Here is a 22,963-nt window from a genome sequence, read left to right on the forward strand (position 1 = left end):
CTACCACAGTAACACAGTTGCAGGCAGAGGTATGTCCTCATTGACTTTTTTTGATCAGTATGTCAAGGAGGATGTGTGTGTCAAATTTCAACTGTCTATGAGATATTTGTAAAAAAAAAAACTGGAGTTGTTAGGGGGCGCTACGGAGTCGTGGATTGAATAATATGAACATTTTTGTTAATGTTCAGGGAGTCAAAAACAGCCTCAATCAAATGTAATAAATGAATATTGATAACACTGAAAATCCAATTCCCTGTATATTATAAATGTACTATTCAGACAGTGTCAAAATCAAAATGGAATAAACCAGTTCAAAAGAAACACCACATTTGAAACATCCTTAAACCCAAAAAACATTTAGGCATTAATGGTCCATCATTAATGGGCAAGATTAAAAAATACTAATTATTTCTACATTGTTCCTTCAATAACTGAATAATCATTGAAAGTTTATTTATATTCTGCATTATGTGCTTAAAAATGAGCATGTGAAATTCCAAAGCATGTACCCATTCTTCTAATACTGTAATTGTAAACACTTACTTTATTATCGAGATGCTCCAGTTGTGATGCATTGGTCCGAATTGAAACTTCTCACAAAATTATCCAAATTCTGAATTCCAAACACATATATTTTCTTAGTATAATTGCATTAAGGTGATAAAAAGGCTGTAGTGACACTGACAGAAGAGCACTGGAGGAGGAGTGGGCCAGACCACATTGTTCACAGCTGTAGAGAGAACGGGGAGCCGGCGGAGGTGATGATTGGTCAGTGAGGGGATGGGGAGGATCTTATGCATAAATAAAAGTGAGGGATTGGATGGAGAGGTAAAAAGGGATGGGGTTTGTATACAATGAAAGGGGCATGGCCAATGTGTTCAATATTTAATGAGGTAAAGATTGAAAGTGTGAAGTTAGAGACATAAAATACAGTGAGCAGACAGAGGCGGGAAAAATGAAACAATGATTGTCATTTAGAACAATAACCACCCACTACTACTACAAGTACTACGAATACTATGAAATATAGTAGTACTAAATACATTATGCTATAAATAATTGTACTAAAACCTCTACTAACAACTCTTTACAAATCATTGCAAATTAGCTAAAAAGAGTTTGATGGGAGCAAATTTGAGGTAGACTTCATTTTCCACAGAATTAAAAAATGTTGAGGGTTCAAATCCAGGCAATCCCATTAACCCATCCCATTAGGTACTCGAATCGCAAAGGTATTATATCAATGAATGAAAAATGTAATCTAAAAAAGTAATTATCACCCTGGTTTAGCCCTCGTTTAGTCCTGGTTTAGCCTTTTCATTCTGGTTTAGCACCAGTTTGGCCATGTTTCATCCTGGTTTAGTCCTGGTATAACCCTGGTTTAGCCTTGGTTTAGTCCTTGTTTAGGTCCTGTGAAAACCTGGTTTAGTCCCGGTTCAGCCTTGGTTTAACCTGGCTGTCAACACATCACATTCCTGCCCTCCCTTCTCCCTGTGCCACCATCTTGTTTTGCTTTCTTTAAACGCTTCTTAATCTGATTATAATCTGATTATAATCTGATTTAATCTCTTCACAGGGTCATTATCTGACACCACTCGTTTCCATTGTTCCCGGACTGTCTTCACCGCAGGACGTCCCACAGCTGTTCCTTCTACACAAGGGAGAGGGGGGCAGCAGAGAGGGGAGGGGGGGTCCCAGAAGAGCCCCAGTGCACCATGGGAAGAGCCAGCTGGGACAGGTGTCACTGATTTAAGGCTGATATCACAGAGTTTAGGATCGGTTTGGAATCAGAATAATTATGGGCCTAAGCCGCATACATTTGTGTCAGGGTTAGACACACGGTGAAATTGAACTAATGAGGGTAAAGGCGAAAAAAATAAGCATGTTTCCTTGTAATTTGAGTGACTGAGATATTGTCACTGTTTGTTTTAAAAGCTAGCAGTTGAAAACTACCATTTCATTATATCACAAGGTGGAACAGAAACTAAAAATAAAGGATTACCCAAAAATGTGTGAATGAAAACACAATTCCAGGGATGTTTCTGAGGAGGTAACAACATTATAGCATGGCTTTTTTTTTACATACCTTAACTTTGCAAAATGATGACAATGCAGTCAGAGTTTTAGAGTAAGAGCATTAAAGACAACTATGAGCAGATTTCACAGTAAAATGGACAAAAAGGCGGAGGAACTATATAACCCATGATCCTTTGCGCTGTTCACTGGAGTCCACATGAAATACAACCCAGTAAAGTATTGTGTATTTCGATAGCTGTTGCCGATTAACCTTGCAACAGTCCAAGTTGAAGACAGATGTGATTGGTTGAAAACACAGCAGGTGACATCACCCTGAGTCGTCACGGTAACATCATCCTTTAGTCGCGTAGTAACAGTGGGGGTTTGTGAAAGGGTGAGTGAGTGTGAGCTGTCAGTGAGGAGGCGGACTCATGCATTCATTCAACAGACCAGAGATATGAACCAGGACTGAACCGGGACTGAACCAGGACTGAACCAGGATCAAACCGAGATTTAATCAAGACTGAATGCGAACTTAACCAGGACTGAACTAAGGCTTAAACAGAACTGAAATGGGACTGAACCAGACACGTGAACCAGGACTGCATTTGGACAAATCCAGGACTGAAACAGCACTAAACCAAGCTGAACCAGGACTAAACGTGGACTGAACCAAGACTAGGGATGTCAAAAGTATAAATATCTGATACTAATGAATACTAAAACTAGTATCAGAACTAGATACTCATTTAAGTAAGTATCGACACTTTTAAAAAAAATCACATAAACTGGATACAATTTTACGTGTCCTAATTAGTTTCATCTTCACTTAGTACTAAATGTGACACTAAGTATTAAATGTGGCAATATTGCCTAAAAGAGCTTTTAAATGATCATTTGGGTATCAAAATCAACATGGAGTATCGAGTCTATTCTTTAATATTGAAATCTAGTTTGAAAGTTTAATATCGTGACAACACTAACCAGGACTGAACCAGGACTAAGCCAACACTGAACTGGAACTGAATCAACGTTTGCCAAGACTGACTGAAGACGTTACCAGAACTGAACCAAGACTGAACCAAGACTGAACCAAGACTGAACCAAGACTGTGGAACTGGGACATAGTCCAAACTCAAAAAACCCTTCACCAAAAAAGACTTCACCAGTATCAACAAGGTCTAAATGATTAAAACTTAAGTGTTATGCATTCATGTAGTGCAGTCTATATCGGGCTGGTGGTTGGAGGGGACTAACCAGGACTGGGAAGGGGGTCTTATGGGGGTTTTGGGAGTGGTCCGGTCTGGTCCTCATGTTTTATTAAAGAGCAGGACCTCCAATGGGCTATAGCTGGGGGTGCAGGCCTGATCTGGGACAGTGTGGGAGTGAGTGGGTGGGTCCATTGTGTTCCATTATAACAGAACAATAACGTCAATAACACTACAGACACAGAGCAGCAGCAAAGAGTCTGGAAATAAATAATAAATTGTTCAAGAAATAATTGACAACTAACAAATCTGTGTCTATATGGAAAATATAGACACTTAATAGATATAATTTACCCCTTAAAGGGCTGTCTATTGTGTTATAATGTTGTTCCATAATTAAAAACATATCTGATGAGGCTTTAGATGTCATCCATGCATCTTTGAGCATTTCAGCATTATCTCCTGGGCCATATTCAAGCCCGTCTTAAGATTCTGTTCCATACTCAGCCCACAGGCCTACATCATCCATGCCCCCACACAATTCTCTATAAATGTTCAAAAACATGATACAAAACTGTACATAGCAACGTGACAAACATGACATGATGTGCAGAAGTTTCATTAGCGAGATTCACACTGATTGTGTTGTGATGGCGCTCTGAAGGGAAAGTGACTTAACACGGGGAGCAAAGAGGGGGGAGACTCGGCGCAGCAGAAAAAAAACTGAAGTCAAAACATAATAATAAGTTGTTTCGGAGAGAACTAAAAATGCAGTGTGCAACTTTTCTGGTAATGGGTGCCAACTGCTTGTCTCCATGGAGAAATTATGGCTTTGGTTGTAGTATTGGCATTAAACTCATCAGTGGCATATTTATTCAATAACAGGTATTTTATTGCTCAAAAATAACTTGAAAAACATACATGGTTACGGTAAGCAAGACATGCCCAAACTGTGGCCCCCTTTTCTTGGCCTTCAAGCTTCCAGGTGAATTGACCCATATTACCTTAAACAGTACTTTTTACTGTACATTTCTGAAAATCTACTTACTGTCCATCTCAAATATTTAATATGTCTCATTGAGGATGTAGTATTCAGTATTCACTGTAGTGACCAGTCTATGGCCCTCAATCGGCCCTCAGCTTTGTTTGTGTTTTTATATGTGGCCCTTAATGAGAAATGTTTGGACACTCCTGCTGTGAGTAGTGTTGTCTTTCCATGGATCTGATCTGTAAGTTGGCTTTATTGGCATCACTGCTTGTGTCCATGGAGATAGATATGTTTAATGCCATACTGTTGTAAATTCAGCAGAAATGTAATTTTACAGTGCATCAAGTTAATAGTATAAATACCTTCAAAGTCAGCGATTAAGAAGGGTTGAATTGTGATAAACCAATTTTGAATCAAGACAAAACTAAACCTAAACAAGAACTTAACCAGGACTAAAGCCTGTACCAGGCCCATAATAAAATATACAGTACTTCACAGTCCCTTGACAACAAACCATTTAAATATCCCTAAAACATTATGACAGATGGCAGCAGAAACATGAAGTGAAAAACTGTTAACGTGTGTTAGACCCCTCGCAGAGCAAAACTATTAAAAATGCATAACATTTCAATATCTGGAAATCGTATTTTAAAAATGTATGAATTTGTGGTGTGGTGACCAAATATGGGCATAAGCGTCTTTCTGGAGGTAGACAATGATCCTTTAAACAGCCTTTTTAAGCCTTTATGGGAATAATCCAAAATACTGTATACATAAATATATGAACATATCCATTTTGTCAGTATCGCCCACCTCTGCCTAGTAACTATAAGAAACAAAAGCAATTGCGTTTTGAGGTTGAAGGTTTGACAGTAATTTTAAGAAAAGTAGATATCTTTTCTTATTCAAAAGTCAAATTAATTTCAAGATTTACATTTTTACAGATTTGCCCTTGGAACTGAATAAAATATGTGAAAATCAATGACAGCTCAGGTCTACTAGTGACAGCCTAAACATAAAAAACAAGGTTAAAATTGGTATTTCTCCTCTTTCATCTGCCCACACATAGTTGACACTTCCCATTTCTAAACCAGACAACATTCCTCAAAAACTCCTTTATACCTCCATTGATTCAGATCTGCAGTTTTCCTCAAAAGAAACCTATCTTACTTCCTCTAAAGTAGGTCAGACAGAGCCAGGTTAACCCCAATTTGTGACGGGACCTTACGTAAATAAAGGTTAATGCAGCCGGTTCAAGATGGCGTCTGCTACATATAAACCCAGAGGTCAGAGGTCACGGAGGAGGCGAAGATGGGAAATAACTAAAATGAACAGGTCAAAATAGAGGCAGCTTTTAGTCAACTCTAAAAGCAATAAAAGCATTTCTGTCAATCAAGGTGGAGAAAAACTATATGTGTTTTGACGAATCAAAGGAAGTCTCCGGTTTAGCCCTGGTTTAGTCCTGATATTGAGCGATTAAGTACTAGTATTCTTGGTTTAGGTCTGGTTTAGTCCTGGCTTAGATATGGTTATATTAAATTCAATAGTTTAATCCAGATTAAGTCCTGGAGTGGTGCAATAGAAATTCTAATTCTCTTGGTTTATAAATGAGTATTCCTGGTTCAGATGTGTCCCTAGATTATAATCCTTGTTTTAGATCATTACTGTGTTTAAGGTTATCAAATCCTAATTTCATCCAGGTTTAGATGTAGTTTATACATTCCTTTCAGTCTAGCAAAATACAGGAATAGTTAATATTGGTAAGTGTCCCAATTTAGTTGCAGTTATATAAGGAGAATCATATTTTTTATACAAAATCTTACTGCACAGTATAGGAAAATACTGCAATATGCTGTTTAGTACTTCAATAAGGATATTACTTCAATATATACTTCCTCACACAATTTTACAAATAAAAAAAGTAGAGACAAACCAAAACTAATTCAGAGCTAATCTTCTATTTAATAAAAAACATATTTAACAAAATAACCCTGTTTAACTTTCTGTGATATAGAGAACATTTGTGTTATTGAGATGCATTCAGATGTTAATCAATACTAAAACTTGTATTGAAACTAGATATTCATTTGAGTAGGTACTGATCCTAAAAAAGTCACATTCACTGGACAGAAATGAACCTTTCCTGAATAGCTTTAGAGTGATCGTGAGCTGTATTAGAACGAGTATAAGACACATAGACTAGTATACGCAAATGGACCAATATGGAACATATCTGGACGACTGAGGGATTACACAGATATAAAACCACATGGGAATATAAAGAAAGAGTGTTTTTTTTCTGTTTAATTATCATCGTGGTATCAAACTCAGTATTAAGTAACAAGTCTGTTTTTTAGTTTTTAGTCGAGTTTGAAATTTTAGTATCGTGACAACACTATAATGAATACTGCGTTAGACAATACTGCAATATCAATACTTTTGCAATATATTAAGCAGCCCTAAACTTTAACACAATTTGGAGAAAAGAGAGATTACTGTATGATGAGATAGACCTGTCAGGAAAAGAGTAAAACTAAAGAGGAGACTTAATCTGGATCTAGTGAAATAGTTTGTGTAAGAGTAGACGACCCAGAGATGTTCAGATAAAGTTGCAATTCTTTACTTTTGAATAGTGTTTAGAATAATTTAAAAAAACCATGCTTTTTCTCAACTCAATGACACCTCCACAATATGCTGTCGGCTCCCATCCCCAGAGCTCCTCACTATTCTATTCACCATGGCTTCATTAGGAAACCTCTTCAGTTTGTGTCCAAGGCCGTGTTTTGAATAGGGGGATCTTTATTGATTTCTCAGACAAATATAAGCGGCTCGCGGAGGGAACGTCGCAGTGACTTTTAATAAAACGCTTTCCTTTAAGAGAAAAGACTACTATTCTGAAAGTGCATACAGCCACACAAGACAGACAAAGAGCCAAGGACAAGAGAGAGGAGGGGACAAGGACTGAACTACAACTGAACCAGGACTAACCAGGGCTAAAGGTCTGAATGAAGATTAACCCACGATGATTTAGGACTAAAAAGGACCAAACATGTCAAGTATAAGGACTCTCCGACACTATGCATGGAGTCTAAAGATTGAAACCCAAACTGAACCAGGACTAAACCAGGACTAAAAACAATCCAAACCAGGACTATGCCTATCTATCTATACTATGTCAGAGCTTATCAAGAGCTAAACTAAGCCTTAACCAAAAAGTAAACCAAGGTCAAAACAACTATGAAAGTATGAAAGTAAGACTAAAGTAGAATTTAACCAGATCTAAACCAGGACTAAAGGACTACATGGACTGAAACCAGAATTAATCCCAAACTTATCCTAGGTAAAACCAAGACTAGCGATGCTTTCTCGCACAGTCACCACATCAACAGTTGGACTAAATCCAGACCTTAAACAAGACGTGAGCTTGAGGACTTGAACAGGACTAAACCAAGTCTACATCAAGGCTGGTCTGGGGCTAAACCTGAAACTAAACCAAGTCTCCATCGAGACTAAAATGGCCTTAAACCAGAACCAAACCAGGACAAGTATGAACATGCTCTAACCAGGACTACACCATAACTAAACTAGAATTTAACAAGGACTGAAACAAACTAGGGTCTAAACGAGGATGACACTGGGACTAAAACGGACCAAAACCACATTTTAACCTGAACTAGGACCTAAAAAAGATACCAGAACTAAACCAGGACTAAACCAGAATTTCAGTCATTGAGAGGATCTATGGAAGGACAGGATAAATAATGGGGGAGGACTAGCCAGGCATGAATATATGGGGGGTCCAGAAAAGAGAGAGGGAGAAGAGGGGCTAATGATGGGGGGTCAGACACACACACACGTAGAGGGGGAGGGCCACTGAATCACGTGACCACTCTGAAAGGGAACCAGGAGCAGAGGGTAGTGATTATCTTGTATGGGAAAAACACTCCACTCAATATTGTGTCTAAATCCCATTTTCCTCTTTGTAACATGTCAGTTTGGAGTTTGACAGGGAGTTAGGCCAAAGTGGTGTAGTGGACAGAGTGCTGTCAGAGTGTTACTGCTCTAACAGTAGGGGTGTCAAAAAAACTGTATTAATACTTAAAAGGATCATGATTCTGCTTCTTAATGATTTTGGATCTATTCCAAATTCTTAAAAATGTATTTTAAATTATGTTAATAACAGTGTTTCCGCCGCAGTAAAATGACCCCTTAAACTTCACTGTTGCCTCCGCGGAGTTTACAGGCGTTTCTTTTCATAAGTTAATTACGACTAAGTGTGTGTGTTGTATTAAATGCGTCTAAAAACAAGTTATACCACAGATTTATTAAACACAGTTTTTGTGGTTTTTAAGCATCGTTTGCCTCTGGGCTTTCTCTGCACTGCTCCGCACACCGGAGCGAGGAGGAGGGAGGCTGTCTCAGAGTGCGACACTGACTGACACACACACACACACACACACAGAGCAGGAGACCTAAGTGAGACCACAGTGAAACAGAAGAGACCAACGGGATATTAATGCTACTTTGAATCACTTTTGCTTCGTGGTTCGCTTTGTCTTGTTGTTTTTGTTAGCAGCGAAATAAAGCTAATGAGTTAACTAGCTGTAATTTGTTGCAGTTCTTTCTTTCTTTCTTGATTTCTTTCTTTCAAGGTCCATGTACAAATTCATTAATCTTACAAAAGAAAACATGATTTGTACCAGATTTAGCTACTGTTACTTTCCATCAGCAGTCCCTGGGCAGGTGAACACACATTAAAATACACATTTCATTACAATTACATTATACAACAGTTTATCATTGACAAAATAAATGTCCCCATGTCCAATACGTGATGTTTCCTACAGGCCAAATTAATAAAAAAAACAAAAAACATTATGTGCAGGTTTTTACAGTGAATTCAGAACAGTACAAATTAACTAGACTAGACTAATGTGGACACATTTGATTATCTAAAATGTACTATTTCAAATTTCTAGTCAAATTATTCAGATCTACAGACAATTTCACACTGTCTGGAAGCAGATTCCACTGTTGAAACTGTTAAATTTCGGTTCACAGACGACCAAGCGGATCAGGTAGTTTGTTCGGAACAAAGTTTAGTACATTTTTTTCAATAAAGGCGGAGCTGCATTATTAATAATGTTTCTTAGATTTGAATACAATTTGAATTAAATTGTTGAAATTGACCATGTTGTAATTACTTAGGATATTACAGTGGTGATAATGAAGGTGTTTTTATTGAGTACCTTTGATGCATGATTATAGAGGGATCTGAGAGCAAAAGACGAAGTTTAAATCTGTCACCTGGACAAATCATAGCAAGAGTGAAGATGTGTCACAGCTCATCCAATCAGATCATCGGCTGCCCTCTCCCCTCTCTGATGGATATTTACACCTCCCGCTGCCTCAGCAGGGCCAAAAACATTATTAAGGACAGCTCCCACCCTGGCTTCGATTTGTTTCACCTGCTGCCCTCGGGAAGGCGCTACAGGGCCATTAAAGCAAGGACCACCAGACTCAAAAAAAGTTTTTTCCCAAGTGCCATAACCCTGTTGAATTCACGTAAGCACTGACCTCCAACTTGTGCAATATTTAATATAGTGCAATATTTTTATTGAGTGCAATAAGTTTGATTGAGTGCAATATTTAATATAGTGCAATATGTCTGACTGAGTGCAATATTTAATACAGTGCAATATTTAATGTAGTGCAATATTTAACACAGTACAATATTTATCAGTGCAATAGCTAATATAGTGCAATACTTGTTCAGTGCAGTATGTGACTCTGCAGTATTTACTTGTAAATTTTGTTGAGAGTTGTAGTCTGGGGTATTTTAAATGTTTTAAATGTTTTAATGTCTGGCACAAGCTATCTTAGTTATATTGTGTTGTAGTGTCCCATGTCTGTTTGTATTGGAGGGTGAGTTGTTTTTAATCTCGCTGTGCATGTGTGTGGTGTTGTACATGTGTATAGTGACAATAAATGCATTCTATTCTATTCTATTCTATTCTATTCTATTCTAAGCAGCTTCTTCAGTTCTGGTCAGATTGCTGGTGGACACTGCCTTATATCTGTCTGAAAGGAGGAGCTAACTACACTGAAACTGTAAACAGCTATTGTCTCCAGTTTCAGCTGAAACTACTTTATTGATCCTGCTATTGTTCTCTTTGTTTGGGTCTGAGGGGGGGTTATATGTGGGGGACAGATGATGTCTAAGGCCCCCATTTAAGGAAGGATTGTCTTTCCTAACAAAATAGCGTCTTTAACTCCCTTCTCAAACCATTTCTTTTCTCTGGCTAAGATCTGTACCTCACTGTCTTCAAAGGAGTGGTTAGTGGCTTTGAGATGGAGATGTACGGCAGACTGGGGTCCAGAGGTGGTGTTGGTACGTCCTCTTATGGAGCAGCTGTTTAGTTTCTCCAATGTAATGCTCACTGCAGCCTTCAATACACTGAATGGAGTACATTACATTACTTTGTTTATGGCTCAGGGTTTTGTCCTTTAGGTGGACCAGTTTTTGTGTTTGTGTTTTGAAAAAGACAGGAATCTCGTACTGTCTCAAAATTCTCTGAAGTTTTTCTGACACACCCACTGTGTAAGGAACAGGTCTAGAAACACAGCACCCACTGTGTCCAGGCTCACTCGAACACCCTCTGTCAGGCAGGAGCAGGCAGCTTCAGTGGAATGATTGCCGCAAAAGACAAACTGCATTGGATGCAAGAAATGATTGTCATTTAAATGCTCTGTTATTTGTTCTTTAATTGTTCTCTCCATGATGCTATAGGTAATATAATAGGCCTGTAGTAGTTTATTTCACTTTTGCTACCAGATTTGTGAATTGATGTTATGACGGCTGTTTTGAAATCACTGGGGAACACACTTTCACTGATCGATTGATTTATTAACAATTTGGGTTATAGTTGTTTTGAATGTCTCCTTCTGTTTTTTGATGAGTTTGCCATCATGTCTCCAGTTAAAAGGCCAGAGCTCCATTCATTGTAAATAGGCTATAAAATGTGTATCTTTGACAAATAGGCCTAAGTATTTATGTTTGATCACTGCAGTATGAATTGACTGGGCCTAGATGATGATAAAGGAGATCTATTATTTTTTTATTGAATTGAAATTTAATAAAAATAAATACAAATGCAATTTCAGGTACTTTCTTTATGTTTCTTGTTGTACAGTTTACATAAAGATTGTTACAACAGGGAACTGGAAATATGTAAAAATAAATGTTTATTGTTAATTTTAGCGGATGCTAATGGAGATCAATGTGTCAGATACTGTTCCTGGAGTTATGTTATTTGTTTCTGAATGAAAACTAAAAAGAATTGAATTTATAATTGTTTTAAAATTGAGAATTGTTTCTGAATTGAATAGTCGGGACTAAAAGATTCACACCCCTATCTAACAAGTATCCACACAGTCACACCCACAGCCAGGTGTGTGTAATCAGAAACACTTGGCTGTATTCAGGGCAGTCTTGTGTGATGTCATCAACTACTTGAAACCGCAGTGGCTACTGGAGGCAGCACAAACTTACATTTAGGTGTTTTTGAACAAAGAGCTGCAAGTGTACCAAGATTATTTAATTCATTATATATATATATGTGTGTGTGTGGGTGTGTGTTTGTGTGTGTGTGTATAAAAGGAATTTTGCATTCTGTGTTTCTGAGTCTGTTCTCCTGACCCTGAACACTCCTGCTCTTCTCACGAGACAGTCGAGTGACACAATACTTTGACTGAAAACATTTGGTGAATACTTTTACTGAATAGTTTGTACTGAACATGGGAAGATAATGAACGGACACAAACTGCACAAGATAATGGGCACAATAACGACTTTGTTTTGACTGGAACAGGAAAAAGACTGAGTAGAGGACTGGCGGAAATGGACTAAAGACATAAAAATACGACTAATAGTAACTTTACTAACCCTAACTACTTCAAAATAAAAGCCTTATTATAACATACTGACCTCCAAGCAAACATTTAAAGGCACTGTATCTGACTTTTATATGAAACATGAGAAACAGAACTAATTCATTTTAAATACTATGCAGTGATCCAAAGTTATTCCTCACTGATATTAGGTATTCCAAGTATCCTTATCATTCGCCATGAGTTTATAGGCGTTTTTCACAACTTTCAGAAGCCAGAGTGGCGATTTTGCCATCACATGCTAACCGCTCACCAGCATTACTTCCTAGTTCACAGGTGATAAAAATGCTTTATCATTAAATCCAGCCAGCATATAGTGGTTTCAATTTAAAACTATGAGCTGCATTTACAATATATCAGTACTGGGACAAGGCAATTTTTACTTTATTGCATAAAAAAAAAACAGGATTTCCACTACAGCCAAACAATGTGATCTGATAATTAATTTAGTTCAGTAATGCTAATAATATACTTTTGTTAGTCCAACTTTTTTTGAGTCATAAATCTGACCAATTGGTGTAAATCAAAGCTGAGTGGGAGGGGCTTGAATAGTAAATAGACAAACACACATAGTTATAGCATGCCAAACAATTTTTCCTCTCCAGCTTCTCCAACTTTTCCAGCCAAACTGTCAAAGCTAAATATGTTGATTAAAAGTTTGGTCCTACCTGTTCAACGTGGAGTGTGGAGGAGAGGAAGAGGAGCAGCTGTCTTCATCAGGAGATCACTGCAGACACATAAAGAGAAAGACACTGATTAGCAATGTGAAAATGGAACAGGTAGTTAAGCTGACGTACATACTACTGAGGGATAGTTAGCTTCCATCAGACCAGGGAGAGAGTGGAGTTTGTCGCTGCTATTTATACCTCAGGGTATTTTTACTGAGCAGATCACATCACACGGACGGGTCCCCTGTACTTCATAAAGGGCAGGGCATATTATGGTACATTATGAAAGCATTGATCAGTCGTTCAATTATGACCATCCATTTCCAGTGGTATATTGGTGGTTGTAATGTTTTGCTTTTAGGTTGTGAAGTAAGACATACTTTATAAACTTCATGTTAGGAAGTAGATAGGTGGAAATATGTACACAGACATATATGGCTGTTGTGTTATGGGGAGAAAAAAAGTCACAACTAGGGCTGTGCAAAAAAATAAATAAATAAATAAAATCCCTTGTATTGATCGATCCTGATTTTCAATTTTATTTTATTTTGTCTTGATTAAAAAAAAAAAAAAAAAAAAAAAAAAAAAAAAAGGTTTTCAATACAGCAACTTTCAGAAGCCAGCTGAGTGGAATTTTGGCTCATGGTCGATTAAAACTCTTTATAATTAGAAGCAATAATTAGAAGAGCTACAATATATATATACGGTGACAAAACAAATTTGATTTAATTAATTACATTTTTTAAAAAACCAAGTACTTTTAGGTTTAGATGTTATGAATATTTTTTTCCCCCCAATCTTCCCCATCCTTTTTGTTGTTGTCTCGATTAATTTTATTACTGATTTAAAATAGTTCCTGTCTCCCCTCGGTCTCCTCAGATAAAAGCCTATCTCTGATCAGGTTACATGAAGCAGGTTAGTCCCACAAATGTGATCAAAACGATAAAAACAGCAGCTGCAAAACAGCTTCAACCGAATTAGAGCGAATCAGATCTCATACACTCCTCAGGCCATCACTGTACTGTCTACACCACTGTACACAGAAGGGAGACCTGCGAACATCCACATAAAATACGCACAAAAGAAAGTACACATCTGAATGAAATTTGGTTCAGGGTGGATCTTAGGCACCTTAAATTGGACAAAAAGGTGTTCATGGTTGTAGCCAGTGGTGGAAGAAGTACTCAATTTTGTTACTTGAGTAAAAGTACAGATACCGGAGCTAAAAAAAAAATACTCAAGCAAAAGTAGAAATGTCACATGAAAAAAATGACTTAAGTAAAAGTATTAAACTGCTTAAAATGTACTTAAAGAGTGCAAAGTAAAAGTATTTTGTGCAGTTTGAGCTTTAATGAAGCTTCAGATGTGTTGATTTTGTGCTAAATTTTGTTCAACAGAAACAATCAAATTAATAGTTTATTCCTGTACATTTTTGTTTCAGCAGCTCAAACTATAATGAAAAATCCATTCAAAGTCTAGTGGAGTAGAAAGTACCGATACCTGCTCTCAAATGCAACAAAGTAAAAAGTATTCACTGTAAAACGTGCTTAAGTACAGTACAGATTCCTAACATTTCTACTTAAGTACAATACTTTAATACTTTTACTTTACCACTGGTTGTAGTCCTATCTTTTAGGACTGCAATGACTTAAGGTATTTTCATTCTTTGGATTTGGAGAGAGCATTTATTAATATTTCCATCTGATTTCAGAACAAGCGCAGTGGAAATTGTAAAATAAGAAAATTGGGTGCAGTTCAGAGGATTTGAAGCAAAGTTTCAAAATGAACTTAAATTATTTAAAACATATACTGCTCTTTGAGAGATAGAGGAAAGATTTGATTATTTTACTTAACAAGAACTGCAGAGCCATTCACTCAATCGTTTACATTTCTAAAAAAAAAAAAGTTATACAAAGTTCAGAATGAATTATATAGACGTAGAGTTCACGGCCCTATATTACACAAAATAGACTCTTGAGAGAAGAACTCTAAATATGCAGGGTTTGTGTGTTAAACATGTGTGAATGAAACAAAACACAACTCCAGGTCTGTTTGTGATGAGGAAAATAAGTAGTACAGGCACAGGAGAATGTGCAAAATTACATAAAAATTTGTTTGGCTTTGAGAAATTGTTTCCCAAAGATAATCGTTGGTAAACCTGGAGCCTATAAAAGTATATAATAGATTTTTTGGAGGGAAATAATCTCCTTAAAATAAGCTCCTTTCTCTCGTTCTAATGTTGAACTATGACTATGAACTATGAGAAACAAATGTCCGGGATAGGCACATGCAGTTGTCTCCTCATGGTCCTCATCCAACAATGTCTCTGGCTGGGTATAATTGTCTTTCCTTGGCAGTTGCTTCCTCATGGTTCTCATCCAACAAACTGTTAAAATACATAGGCAATATTATTCAGTCTTTACTTTTACAATACACTATAAAGAGAAGAAAACCTTTTCTGGAACTAGAACGAGGTGTAAGTACTTTGGATTGTATAGATATTTTAATCCAACCTCTAAAAACAAGCAATAAGATACAAAGTACATCACCATTTTGCTTTGAAATGTTGAGATTCGCCCACAAACCCCAAGACAATCTGTTGAAGCGTCCAGTCCAGATTTCTGTAGAACCGCTCTCCAGTCTAAAAATGTGTGGCTCACCCCGGACTGAACTTCTGCAATGTTTAAAGCAGAAGCGAGCCGAACGAGGCGGTTTCCACGCCAACCGCGACTAATTAACGAGAAAAACACAGGAAGAGAAGAGAAACAAGTGACATAATTTAGGGTTTATCTGCGGTTTAATTACAGCTATGGAAAGAAAGGGGAGACAGAACCGAGGTCCGCCCCTGTCATTCACTGTCTGTGGAGAAGGAAGAGGGGGAGAGACGGGGAGAGATAGAAAAAAGAGGGGGGAGAGAGGTGTGAAAGAACATGAGGTTTGGCAGGGTCAAGTCTAAGCTAATTTATGGTTTGTAGATAGGGAAATAGAGACAAGAGAGAGAAAAAAGAAGGAGAGGGAGGAGGGTGAGAGAGGTAGAGGAGAGGGAGAGAAAGGGAGGAGAGTGGGAGAGAAGGAGAGAGGGAAGAAAGAGGTAGAAGAGAGGGAGAGGAGAGGGGGAGGAGAGCGAGAGAGAATGGGGGAGAAGGAGGGAGAGGAAAAAAGGAGAGATGTAGAAGAGAGGGACAGAAGGAGAGAGGTAGAAGAAAGGGAGAGAAAGGGAGAGGGAGGAGAGGGCGATCGAACAAGGACGGATCAAGGACAGAAGTAGAAGAGAGGGAGAGGAGAGAGAAGGTGGAGATGAGGAGAGAAGTGGGAGAAAGAAGAGCAAAAAAAGAGAGAACTGCAATGCTGTCTGTAGAAGAGAGATGAGAGAGAGAGAGATGAGAGAGAAGAAGGAGAAGGGAAAGAGTGTGACAGAGGAGAGGGGGAGAGACAACCTGGGTCCGTCGATGGCATTCATTGGAGAGAGGGAGAGAAGGAGGAGAGAGAGGAGGGTGGTTAGAAAGTTGGGGAGAAGGGGAATAGAAAGAAAAGAGTGGGATAATGACAAGAGGGAACAGAGAGAAAAAAATAGAAACACAAATGACCCTTCTCTGAAATCCCCTATCAGCTCTGTAGAGAGAGAGAAGAGGGGATAGAGAGAAAAGAAGATACAAAAATGAAAGACATAAGGAGAGAGAGAGAAACGAAGGGGTTGAAAGAGTCAGACAAAGATATATGGAAATAAGGAGAGAGAGGAAAGGGGAGACGTATATAAAAGTAGGATGAGAAAGGAAAGAAAGACAGAGGGAGAGATGAGGGATAAGACGAACGAACAAAGGAGAGAGACAGAAGAAAGAGGGGAGTATAGATAGAGGCTTTGAATTCACAGGGGACGAGAAGAGAGAGCGAGAGGAAAAAAGATGGAGGAGAGTGATGAGAGAGAGAAAGAGAGAGAGAGAAAGAAACTGCATTGGCCCTTCTCTTAAAGTCACTTAGAGAGAGAGATGAGAGAGACGTAAGTGCAGAGGGGCTTTCAAACATCTGTTAGAACCTAGAAGTGTCCCTATTCAAAAGACTCAGCCAATGTTTGGATTTGGAATAATATTGTGAATGACTGCAGAGATTTGAAGAAGCTGCTGACTTGAAACCACTGGATTGTTGAAGTTTTTGTCGTTGTTTCAATGCAACCATCACTTCCAGCAAGAATGGCATTGTACAAAATGTTACAAATATATGGAAGAAATTTTACTCAATATTTTAGTTTAAAAAAAAACACGACGAGTGCTGCTAATTTCAATTCTCTGACTGCTTTCAGCCTCATCTTAAAGGTAACTTATGTAGAGGGTCCGCCACCTGCTCGTTTCCATGGTGATATTATTGCGTTGTCTGGAATGTTCCACAGTAAGATAAGCCTTAAAGTACAGTTCCTATTGCACTCTTCTAAAAGGCCTAAAAGTGCAGTTAATATTAAACGTTTCATTTTTTTTTCAATCACAGTAACATAAAAACATACATTTTTGCCATGAGTGGGATCACCTCTCCACAGATCTGACCAATAACTTGGCTTTGTGTCGTCACCTGCTTGTCTTCATGGAGATGGTTGAGTTAATTGCCATCATTTTAAACTTTTAAGGCAAAGCAATAACATTTCTATGGAAATAAGCCAATAGCAGATTCCCCAACAGAAAAATCACATATTAAATTGCATCTTTATTCAAAATAGGAGTGAATCGAATAGAATCAGTGACCAAAACTAAAGTAATTTTACAAACAGGGAGTCTTGTAAATATAGGTCAGATCACAACCACCCTAAACCAGAGCTAAACCAGGACTAAACCCAGTCTCTTCTCTCCTGTGTGATAATGATAGTCTAACCTTATCACAGCCTTCAGCCTCTAGCCCCTGTAACTGAATCTGATTGGTGGGCGTCAGGAATGGAGCGACATGATTGGCTGAAAATGACCCTGGGATTTAATAAGGCAGTGACATTTTGGACGTGTAATAAAAGAGTCGCCGCAGAATCAATGGAGTTGGAGTCGACAGGATCCAATCAGGGCAGACAAGCTACATGACCTTTCACACACCCAAAATATCTTATTAAAAAGAAATAAAAGTAGGTTATTTTTACATTTATCTCACAAGGGGATATGGCAGGTCGAGGTTAGGATTCAATTGTGTCTCAGTTAGTTGGTTTGCCTGGAAATGAAACCAGCTGAAACGTTTTTAAATGTCTACAGATGCACATACAGGTGAAACGTCTCTGAATGTCCACACACAGGTGAAAAGTCTCTAAATGTCCACAGATGAACGTACAGGTGAAACGTCTCTAAATGTCCACACACAGGAGAAACGTCTCTGAATGTTCGCACACAGGTGAAACGTCTCTAAATGTCCACACACAGGTGAAACGTCTCTGAATGTCCGCACACATGTGCAGGTGCAGCGTCTCTAAATATTCACACACACGTACACAGATGGTGCGTGATGGGGGAGGGGTCAGGGGTCGTGGGTGGGGTCAGCTCATGAATCACTTCCTGTTTGTTTGTGATTGGTTAATGAGCTGCAGAGGGAACAGCGCATCCATCAGACCTACAGAGATCGATGAGGGGCACCACCACATGCTACATCAGCTGCAATCACAATAGGACCAAAACACAGAGCAACGTGGTTTAGTTCCAGTTTGGTCTGGTTTTAGTCCAGGTTAAGTTCTTGAATTGGTCCCGAGTTAAGACATGATTTTTAAATACAAAAAATCTAACCTGAGTATCCAAGACATTCTTAGACATTTTAGGTTTAGTCCTGATTTAGTCCTTGTTTGGACCTGTTTTAGTCCAAGTTTAGACCCCACCTCCTCTATGGAAAGCCTATTATTCAATTTAAATTACGCTGTCTAGTTTACCTTACATAGCAGAGAATCTATTTCCGGTATCATACATTTATCCAATTAGAGTCAACAAATATTGATTATTTTTTCACAGTCAATGCTTAACACAAAACACAGTTACACAGTTTTGAAAGCAGAATTGCAATTTATTTTCAGATGCTAGCCCTGAAATTTTGCATGATTATAAAATTATTAATAACATTTTTTGGTGAATTGGTTTAAATTCTGAAAAGAAAACCTTGATTCAAAGTTTTTGGTAATACCTTGCCTTCCATTGTCAGTTTCAGTCTCTTGGGATCCCAAAATATCTTTAAAATATTACACTGATTTTCACATTCATTCACTGTAACAATCCCCACCGCCTCCTGTATAAATATGGTCTGGACCTTTCATTGTAAAAAAATTTTTCAATAAGGTTGCCACGTTGAGGTGAATATATTCGGCCTTGAGACAGTGTTTAAGTCGATTTCCTGTTAGCCCTGACCCCTGTGCAATTAGACCAGTCACAATCAATACAGTTAGATACCATTGTGTTGTGTTCTATCAGAGCTATAGCTGTGAAATTACTGCAAGACACTTTTACTGTTGTTAGCCTCATTTTAGCTGCAATAAATATGGATTGCAATGTCTAAACCTGTCTCTTTTATGTAGTATAAGTAAGGATGCAGTTTGCTAACAAAATACTTTATCTATAAGGGTAAAGTGTGTCTGTAACAATCCAAAAAGAATAGATTATAATGAGGTTGGTTGAATCCTGGTTTAGTCCTGGTTGTATTTGGGCTTAAGGTTTTAATTAGTCTGGTTTAGTCGTCTTTTAAAGGGCCCATATTACTCCATTTTCTGTTATAATGTTTTCTCCTCATTGGAAACATACCTGGAGTTGTGTTTTGTTCTTCTCTCAAACGGAAAACACCTTGTGATGTCATGTGATAATACAGGAAGTGCTCTGCTGTGTTTTTAAACTCCATACGCCTTCACTGGAATCATTTGGACGATTTCAGCGTTGGAACTGCAAACACAGCTCCTGGGATGTTTTTGATGAAGTGACAACATTCTAATATTGGTTTAAAGCTCATAAGAGTCCATTTTGTGTAATATAGGAGCTTTAAGTAGTATTTTCAACTTCATGATAAAATTATTACATTTGATAATACTGTGGAGTTGATGCATTTTTTTCCATCTTGCTGATACAGATTTTTAAACATGGATAAACAGATCGATAAGCTAAAACATGCGAGCTTGACTTGATAAATTTGCTCAAACTGTGAAGCAAAATAACTACCATACTAACATATTTACATACCAAATTCAAATGCTCATACATATTATAATGCTGTAAAAATATCACAGAAAAAACAGTTATTGATTTGTATTTTCTTGATTTGCTTATCTCAAATAAAAATGAGTGAATTTACGATGTGTGAGGAATAAAAAAATAATCTTGCAACCAACAGGCATAAATACGTACCGTGCAGCATGTTCACAGATATTTTAAACCATGTTCTGAGCAATGGAGATTTAGTCTGACCTTTGGCCTTTTGTAGCTGCAGAAAATCAATACTTTTACTTCTCTGTTTCTGCGGGAGAGCTGAGTTCAGTGGAACTTCACTTTGTTCAGCAGAAGAAATTTTAACATGTTAACCAATGCATTTCGAGAATATGACAGGAAATTACAGCAAATACGAAACCCTACATGAGAAAACAGGAAAGAAGAAAGAAAGAAGATGTAAATTAGATTAGACTTTAAATTAGACTTCATTGTGTGCAGGACTACACTGTTGACTAGAAAATAATTTTAGAATAGATTCAAACTGGTTTTCAATGCAACATTTTAAGACAAATTCGTTTTCAGATAAGATATAGCCTTAGTTTAAACCTTAGTTCTGGTCTTGATATATTTAGTTCTGGGTTAGTCTTGGTTTTTATTTTATTCTTACATTATATCTAGGCGATATTTAAACAGTGCATAAGGAATGTGCTAAAATGTGCATCTAAATGTCTTGGTTGAGCTTCAGTATCTCACAAAACATGAATGGACCCTAAAATTAACCACAAAGGCAGAAATATTGCTTCATACCCTTGACTTGTTTAGGTGTAAAAAGATTTTTAAAGTTTTTATTATAGACATACTTGATATTCCAATTTTACATACCTCCAAAACAACAAATGTGATATTATAAATGTTTCTATATATCTCCCACCTCTTGTCTGTATCATTTCTGGATAATCTATACATCAAAGTCAACAGCTTTTCTTTGGTCTTTCTATACAGGCCTGGGGGTGTAGTCTTGGTTCAGTTCTTGACCCACTCATTTTTTATATTCCTGGTTTAGTCCCAGTCTAGACCTGGTTGAGTCCTGGCGTAGTCTCCAGACTGTACTTGTCTTTACTTAGGTTAATGATAATAAATGGTGGGACAAGGCTGCTCTATCATGTGTTATGGACAGTCTCAGGGGACACTCGGGTCCGGATCATTAACGGAACGCACTATCAGGGGCCCTTCAGGAGCCCCCCCCAGAGACCGCCACACCCCCTTCACCCCCATCCTCTTAAAACACGTCTGAAATATAGGTTTTACAGTTATGGAACCTTTAACTGGGTCATGTTATCTTCAATTATGTCTTTATTAAAGTAGTATCGGTGTATAAAGTGCTGTGTGTGAAACAATAGTGATATGCAAGTCTAGGCTCCAGTGCTGTAGTGTGGTGGTGTAGTAGTGGTGCTAGACAAAGTAGTAGTAGCAGTAGCAGTAGAAGTGATAATAATAATAATAATAATAGTAATAGTAGTACTTGGGTGGTACTCTGGGCTAGGCCTGTCACAGTAATTACTATATCAACTTATTGTTCAATACATGATAGACGGAACAATTATTCATTGTGGGAATTTTTTCTTTGCCGTACTGGGAAATTTTTATAAATTTTTTTTACAATATGACTAGATTTGAGTGTTGCATTCTGCTATTTAGTTATTTCAGCTTGTGTTTTTTTTTTTTTTTAAATATTGAACATTTAGAATATTTTTGGGGGGATATCGTTTACTGTCTAGATTTACTTCAGCAATACATCACAATAAATTCAAAATGTCTTATCGTGACAGGCCTACTCTGGGCAGGATTTTTTTAAAAAATAGTAGTTGTAGACAAAGTAGTATAGTGAAAGTAGCAGTATTAGTAGTATAGTAGTAACGACACTAGAAGACAAAGTAGTGTAGTAATAGCAGAAGGTGTAGAAGTAATAGTAGCATAATAGTAGTAGTTGTAGTACTAGTATTTGTAGTAGCAGTGACTGAAGTAAACATTTTGACACCTTAAGTCATTACAGTTGAAACTATTGCTTTGTTTGTTGATTCTACTTTGAGGTCTTCATTTAACTGAGCTAGTCCATGTAATCAACGTAGTAGCAGTACTATGCAGTAGTACCAGCACTAGTAGTAGAAATACAAAGTCACACGTACAAAATAGAATTGCTTTACCAGAGTATCCATATCAATACTGTCTAGAGACCTGAACAATAACCCAGTCCCCAGGGTCCTCTGTAGCTTTAGGGCCCGAGGCTGCTCTGATCCACCTCTGCATTTTCTCTTTGATAAGACAGAAAACTCCACTGCACATTACACTAAATCAAGACACATTACAGTTTAAATTAGACGCAAACAAAACCCAGGCCTTGTCTAGATCTGGTCTGGTCTGAGGGATATTTCTATGTCGGTTCTTCAGATCGGAGAGCAGCTGAGACTTTACATAAATCTGCTTTATAGACACTTTATTATTATTCTGTATCTGTGGTGATAAAGTTTGATGGACAGGAGGCGGGTCTAAGGTCAAAAGGGTGGAGATTAATTTGCATATGCTAATTTGGTCTGGGTTAAATTCAAGTTTAGTCCCAGTTTAATTGTGTTTTTTCAAGGTCTCGTTTACATATGTACTATCTAGTTAGTCAACTGCATTTTATTCGTTGTCAATTTGGAGTTTAGGTTTAAGTTTAAAGTTATCTGTGTTCACACATTTTAGTCCTGATGTGGACTTGGTCAGATTCTGGTTTAGTCCTGGTCTAGTTCATTTAGTTCTGTAATTATCTATACCCACTTTAGTTTAGTCCTGGTTTTGTGGGAATATTTGTCTAGATTCAGTCCTGGGATGCCCTATTTTTGTAAAGCCAGCCTTTGTTGAGCCCGTGGTTCTGGCTTTGACCTGCTTTGTCCTGGTTTTAGCTCTGATTTAGTCCTCCTTTAGTCCTACATATTTGAATTGTCTTTTAAATATAGT

At 37.7% G+C, this 22,963-nt stretch overlaps 1 protein-coding gene across 1 annotated transcript in view; it reads right to left on the reverse strand.

Annotated features, from left to right (window-relative positions):
* plxnb3 (plexin B3) overlaps window positions 1-22,963 on the reverse strand; it is a 132,886-nt gene that overhangs the window by 75,391 nt on the left and 34,532 nt on the right. Inside the window, exon 2 of the mRNA XM_033969188.2 lies at window positions 12,831-12,889. The gene's annotated coding sequence lies outside the window, so the exon portion shown is untranslated. The remainder of the gene's footprint in view (window positions 1-12,830; window positions 12,890-22,963) is intronic.

Source organism: Periophthalmus magnuspinnatus, chromosome 7 (genome assembly GCF_009829125.3).
Source record: "Periophthalmus magnuspinnatus isolate fPerMag1 chromosome 7, fPerMag1.2.pri, whole genome shotgun sequence".
Lineage (NCBI taxonomy): Eukaryota > Metazoa > Chordata > Actinopteri > Gobiiformes > Gobiidae > Periophthalmus > Periophthalmus magnuspinnatus.